This window comes from Protopterus annectens, chromosome 2.part1, assembly GCF_019279795.1.
Source record: "Protopterus annectens isolate FY-2018-M chromosome 2.part1, PAN1.0, whole genome shotgun sequence".
NCBI classification, from domain to species: Eukaryota; Metazoa; Chordata; order Ceratodontiformes; family Protopteridae; genus Protopterus; species Protopterus annectens.
The window spans coordinates 1,898,490,412-1,898,498,149 of NC_056729.1; positions in this window are offsets into that span (position 1 = coordinate 1,898,490,412).

Here is a 7,738-nt window from a genome sequence, read left to right on the forward strand (position 1 = left end):
GCAATCAGAATTAAACAAAAAATACATCACCATGAATAGAACAGTGCTCATTAGTACGTGCAGCCAATAGTAATAAACTAAATGGTTAGACAATCTATCAGCTTGTTACTCAGGCTGCATTAAAACAGGTCAAACATTGACCTATCAAGTTATGGATCATAAAAATAATTGATGTAATCTAACAAGCCAATACAAAAGTGGTAAAATCAGTTCCATCTAATACCACCCATTCATTTACGGCCTATCAGCATATCCATCACACTACTTTAAGACAGGTTAAACAAACGCCTTTCAAATGGAAAACAAGCAAAATTAAGCCAATTGGAAGCAGAATTCAGCTGGTGTGATGGTTACATGGCCTGTCAGTTTATTAATCTGTTTGTATTCGGATAGATCGGGTGTATACCTATTAAACAATAAATCACAAACCAAAATCTGAAAATAAATATAAGAAAAATAATAATAATACATTAAAGTTCAACAGATACATCTGTCTGGACATAATATATAAAATGTCCCTTAATACGAAAACATCTAATAATACAGAAATAAACACAGGCATTCCAAAACTGAAACTATACAAGACATATCACCAAAGCCATTGTAATACATTAAGTAAATGGAACTACTCCAGAAAAATAAATGTAATAACAATAAATAAATCAGGCAGCAAAGAAAATAAATGTCTTCTCATAGGGAATAACCATAATCTAACAGACCAAAAAAAAGAAAACCTGAATAAAATTCATCTAATAATATCCATTTATGTACAAGCTATCGGCATGTTCCTCATACTACATTAAGATTGGTCAAATGCACAGCTATCAGATGAATGATAAAAATGAACAAATAGAAACAGAATACAACAATGCAATGCTCATTCGCACATACAACAAAAAATAAACATATCAATAATAAAAGGATTCACAACCTGTCTACCGATTCTTCACTACTGAGAAATGCAAAACTAAAATAATAAATACTGGAACTATTACATACAGTATGAAAAAATAGCCCTAACCTGTCCAAAAAGAAAAGATAAAATATTTCATGTAAATCAAAGTATTCAATCTGCAATAAGAGAGCTGGCCAAAACATAAAATAACAGAAAAAAAAAACAATAAAAACTCATGAAAAAAGGTGTCAGACCAGTCAACAGCTGTATCAAGGTGAGTGGTCACATATTCACCAATCAACTAGCTCAGATAACAGTGGTGGCCAATACTCTCATCATAAGACCAAGAACTAAAAGAAAACTAAGCAGCCAACAATACAACTCAACATGATCCAAAATAAAAAGACACAGGACCAAGTATAAGCGATGAACACAATAAAACTCAAACACATGAAAAAACAGCCATACCACAAATAACAGCTGCTGTATAAGAATACCCCAAAACAGATAACATCTATTTAAACCAACAAATTTAAATGAAAAATTTACAAATTGAATAAAACAAAATAAAGTAATAGTGAGTGAAACACTAATCAAATAAATTAAATAACAGCATGGCAGCTGAAATATTCAACTAAACATCTAAAACAAAATAAATTGTAACTACAAGCATACTAAAAAGCCATAGACTCTCTAAAGAGGGGATGAGCTTTCAAATAAGGTTTCAACGGGAATGTTTCATTGAGACCATACCTTTTATCAGCTTGCAAAGAGCCAATCCATCTCCATTCACATAACTCAGTAATATTCTCCTGGTCACCCTCCTTGAGGTCATGGCAGCAAACTTGTAGAACTAACAATTCAAAAGAGTGAGAGGGACCAAAGCTGATAAGATGGCTAGCTAGTGCATTCCTGTGATTACACATTCTAACTATATGCTCATGTATCCATTCCCTAAAGGATTGATTTGCTTTCTCAACATAAAAACAGCAATGTGATACACTCCTCACTAGGTAAACTAAATTCACCATGGAGCAATCAGCATAAAAAGAAAAATGATATACCTTCCCAGACGAGGGATACCTAAAGAAGGTGGGATTATCATCAAGAAATCTACAATAGTTACCTGATTTACATGCATAGGTGCCTCATCGGTCAAACTGTGGGGGAGGTATCTGGCAAGGCTTACTATAGCACAACAATCTCTTAAGGGATTTACTATTTCTTTTTTTTTTTTTTTTTTTTTCCATAATAAATTTTTATTGATATATATTTCAAAATACAATAAAATCACACACATAATTCACTACTATTACTATCAAAACTATATACAATATCTACATGAAATGCTTCCATATAAAAATCATTATTCCAAAAAAAAAAAAAAAGACACCAGGGAAGAAAAACAAAGCCGAAACATTTATAGAAGTACTTTGCGTCCATACGTATCATACATGTTTTCAAAACATTGTTTCCTCCACATATACATCCAAACTTTAATATATTCCTAATTTCTAAAAGAAAACCTCAGCTCTGATTCTACTATCTCCTTCAAACTCTCATCTGCTAAAAAATGTTCCAATCGGGCCTGACGATATCATCACATACCAGTCTGGAAATAGTCATACCTTGACCTTTCACAATGATCTTGAAAATATGTCTCAGATGCATACTCTGCCTATGAAGGATATGATTCTTCTTACATGTTTTCCTAAATAAATATGAGGCAAATGAGCCTTCAACAGTCCTATAAATATGGACATCTAGAAAATCAATCACATTCCAAGAATATTTTATAGTGAAAAACAAAATAACTGGTAGATGTATTCAAAAAAATCTACAGACCTCAAAAGGTCAGAAGAAGACCCAGACCATAAAAGAAAAACATCATCAATGAAATGTTTTAAAAAAGAATGGACCAAACTCATTACCAGCCAAACAGTAGTAATCTCCATGTGCCATAACAGCTTTAGCATAGCCGAAGGCACATGGGGTACCCAACACAACCCTTTACTTCTGTAAGTAATATTTGTTATCAAACAAAAAGACATTGTTGGTCAACACAAGTTCAATGAAAAAAATGTATTGAATTAACCTTCTCTGTCATAAAATCAGTGTTGTCAATAAGAAACTGCTTAGTCCACTCAATCCACATGTCATTTGGGATCACAGTAAATAAAGATCTAACATCCAAAGTCACTAACAAAACATTGTTAGAATCAGATAAGTTCTCAACACATTCAAACAAAGATGAGAGCAACTGTTTAGTATCTTTCAGTACTGTTGGCATGGCATCCAAGACAGGTTTAATAATTTTTTCAACATAAATGGAGAAAGTTTCAGTCAACCATCCTCTCCCTGAAACAAAAGGTCAGATTTGTGGTTTAGTAAGATGTTTATGCATTTTGGGGAGACCATAAAGAACTGGAACAACTGGAGCATCAGTCTTAAAGTAGTTATAAAAATCTCTGGAAATACATTGGCTGAAAAAAACAATCTGATAGATCATTATACAACCTAACTATAAGAGTTCTCATTTTATCTTCAGTAAACTCAACCTAGGTGGAAATATCTGACATAATTTCATAGATACTAGAATGATAATGGTCCATATCTATTAAAACAATGGCTCCACCATTCATGGATTCATGACTCTCCTGTTTGAATTACTCAGTAGTTGCACTAAATCAAATTCACAGGCTTTTGAGAAGGCTTTTAAGAGAGGATGCAAGGGTGGATTGAAAGTATTGGGTTTTTTAAATCCATTAGATATAACCCCTGAGGAATGCATCGACTTAAGCATGGCATTCCGGTTAAAAAACTTCAGGGCAAGTACAACATCACATAGATCAGACATCTTAGATGGTATGAAAGATAACCCTTTCTCTAAAAGGGAGGACTGTGCAGATGTCAATTGCACTGAAGAGATGCTCCAAACTAAGGAGTTTTGAGCCATAACTACATACGTTTCATTGACGGGGTCTTCAGCTGATCATACACCGGTTTACGATGTTTCATTCCTCAGCTCTGAGATCTCTGTCTCACAACTGCATACCTTATGGGAAGAGGAAGTAAGGGAAAAAATGAATTAGAACTATTGGCTTCTATAGCTGAATTAGAGCTATTGGCTCCTATAGCTGATGAAGTTTTCCTCTGAACATCTTTACCCAAAGAGATGGATTTAGTGTCATTGGCAGTTGCCATTAAAAGAGCCAAATTACCAGCATTAACTTTAGTATTGAGCCCAGCCTGGATGTCAACTTCTGCCCTGGGTAGACTCTATGTACCCTGAGTAGCCTCAGGACTGGTAGTGGCTGCATCAGCACTTTCTTTATCTGTAGTGATCAGAAGTGCAATTGGCCAAGAGAACACATTCTCTCTCCTAAATTCTGCCAAATCATGGTTCAGTTTCCTCTTTTTCTGCATCAATTGTTTATTCTCAAAAACTGAAAGATCACTAGTGAGTTCATCCAAAGCAAGACAAAAAAAAACATCACATGGGAAGTATCTTGTAGTTGTTGAAACAATAAGGTAATTTTATTCAACAATAAATCTTTGCTCGGTTTAAAAACCCTCGATTAACAACTGCATATAATTAAAGCTAGTATCATGGTTGAGCTTCTGCCATTTAACTAGAAGTTCTGGATAAAAGTCACCATTTTCAGCATCATAAGTATCCTCAAACCTCTCTGGACGATCTTCAGGTGTACAGAAGCTTCCAGATGTAGGCATTGATACTGAAGATGTTTAAGTGTAAAAAGACCATTCTCCAGCTACTTAACTAAAGATTAAAAAGAATGAACATCATACTCAACAAGTGTAGGTTATTCATCACCAGCTGAAAGATTATGTAGCACTACTACATATAAAAAAGAGTATGTAGCAATACTAGCAAACCAGTCAATATGATCCGATACTCCAGTAGAATCCGATACACTTGGGCTATAATCCAACTCAATGCTCATGCCTTCAGCCCTGCTGACACGAGTAATAGAAACAAGTAAACTGAACAGACCAAAAACAGGTGGACGATCACACCCAGAGACAACGAGTGTATCTATATATATATATATATATATATATATATATATATATATATATATGTATAAAACTCTCTCTCTCCCTCTCTCTCTATGTGTGTATATATATGTATATATATATATATATATATATATATTTATATATGTGTATAATATGTATATGCGTCTATAGATATAGATATATTTTATATACATGTATCAATATATGGACCTAGGACTTTTGAACGAAGGTTCAAAAGCCCGAATCCAAAACCAGCGAACACACTTTAATGAAAGCGCTTTCATCGAAAAAGCACTTTCGTTAAAGTATGTTAAAAAAAAAAAAAAACACTAAATCTACTTGAATGCAGGGGGACAAGCTGTGCCCCCCACACCCCCTCTACTTTAATATGCTCACACCGAGGTCGCACTACAGTGAGGAAAAGGGAATTTTCCCTTACCAAACCATAGTACGACTGGAACAGCAAGCATACTTATGCGAAAGTGCTGCTTCGGTGAACAGCACTTTTGCAGAAGTATGCTCACCAAATTAGGATTTGGTGAAAGATCTCCTGTACGGATCCCCAATAAATATATATATATATATATATATATATATATATATATATATATATATATATATCTATATATATATATATATATATATATATATATATATATATATCTACACACACACACACACACATATACATACATATATATAATATATATGTATATATATATATATATATATATATATATATATATATATATATATATATATATATACACACACACACACACACACACACACACACATATATATATATATATATATATGTGGTTCCTCTTCACAAGATCGAGTTACTGAAAGCTCGAAATTCATAAGCTCGAGCCCAGAATCTCGAGTTTTCAGTAGCTCAAAAATGTGAAGGTAAGCTAAAAAACAAAAAAAAAGTTTACTTACATGTATGCAGGGAGCTGAATCCCCCTGTAGTCTCCCTGCTTAAATACATCAGCTCCGTGACCGCACTATAGCGGAGGAATGGAAATTCGGGTCTATATCATATATTTAAAATTCCAAAATGTCGAACACCATATGTTTGAATTTGGAATTTCGAATATTGAGCACATCAAATGCTCAGGATAGCGAATATTTCCCAGGGAAAAAATTTGCTGTTCCAAGAAGGATACACACAACACAAGCAGACCAAAATAAATAAACCACACACATACAGTTAACAAAACCCAACCCCACACTAAACCACACATACATTATTAACTATCCACTTACCTTAACCTGCACCCTAACCCTAAGGTCCGTAACTATCGAAAAGTACACAATGAGGAACCTTGTTTGCAGACAGAAACGCCTCCGAGTCAAAAAGCTTCTTAACGCTTTTATTTTGAACAAACCAAAAGAGCGTTTTCGCCACAGACCACTGCAGCTTCTTCAGAGAAACAAGTTAGACAAAAAACACTCACTTTAAAAATACTACATCAGGAAATGACATATTCCTGTTTCCTGTTACCGAACAGTTGTATTTAAAAACACATACAAAGTGCTAAAAATTTAAAGGCATCCCACATTTAGAATCATTTTTAAAAGTAGCACACAACAATAAGAAATAGATTCAATTATATGAAAAAAGAACTCAGCGACTTAACAATAATATGGATGACAACAAACAGATGTCATTACTATTTACAATAAACTACTATACAAAATATGTAAGTAGATCTATCGAAAAATATACTCTAATACTCACTTAAAACATTAAAAACAAATTTGCCCTATAAGAGGTGTGTATAAGGGATAAATCCTACTCATATTTGCTCAGGCTTAGTTTATTAAACATTCTATTTGTGCTGTAACCATGCAGGACTAAGGAAGAAAGAAAGAAAGAAGAAGGGGGGGGGAGGGAAAGAAAAGGAAAGGGAGAAGTATCCTTTGCCCTGCGGAAAACACGTGCGACCTAAAAGATTCAGCACGTAAGAATCCATTGTGTCTTCCTACTAAGACCACTAAGACTAGGTTATAAACCTGACTGTTAGGTTAAGCAAGCCTTGAATAATAGACGGTCAAGTCAACTAGCTAGACTTAATGTGTTAGTGCAAGGTGCTGATAACACACAAGACTGCCAAATCATCCAGTATGTGTTGCCTAATATACGGGTCAGACCTAAAGTCAGAGAAAACTATATAGTAACAGTAGGTTTTACCTAAAATAACTTTTTAATTTAAGAACTGGGGCAATGTTGCAGTTAGTGTTAAGGCCAGGAAGACAGAAAGCGTCCAAGCGCAACTGCCAATCCAGCTCACAATTTTCTAGTATTAAAGATACAGGGCCCCCTCTGATTTTTAAGGGTACATGGTCTATAGCCATAAAGCTAAAACTATGTCCTGGGAACAATGCAATATGTTTGGCCAGTGCGTTGTCATCTTTACATGTCCTAATTGCATACAAGTGCTCATACATCCTATCTCGCAGTCTCCTGTCGGTTTTTCCGATGTAGAACCCAGAGCAGCAGTTCCACATAGCAATGTATATAACTGATTTGCTCTCACAATTAAGTGCATGCTTGATGACAAACTTCCTGTCCCTAACAAGGAATGTCTCCCCTGTTCGGACATTATTACAGAAATTACAGAATCCACATCTGGACATTCCTTTCCTTTTATAAAAACTATGCTGTTGGATATCCCTTTGTAATAGTTCCTTCAAATTTCCTCTCTCCCACCAGGAAAAGCAATAGTCCAGAGGGAAAAAATAGTACTCGTCAGTAACAAAGCTGCTGGCTGAAAACCCTAAAAAATCAGGACA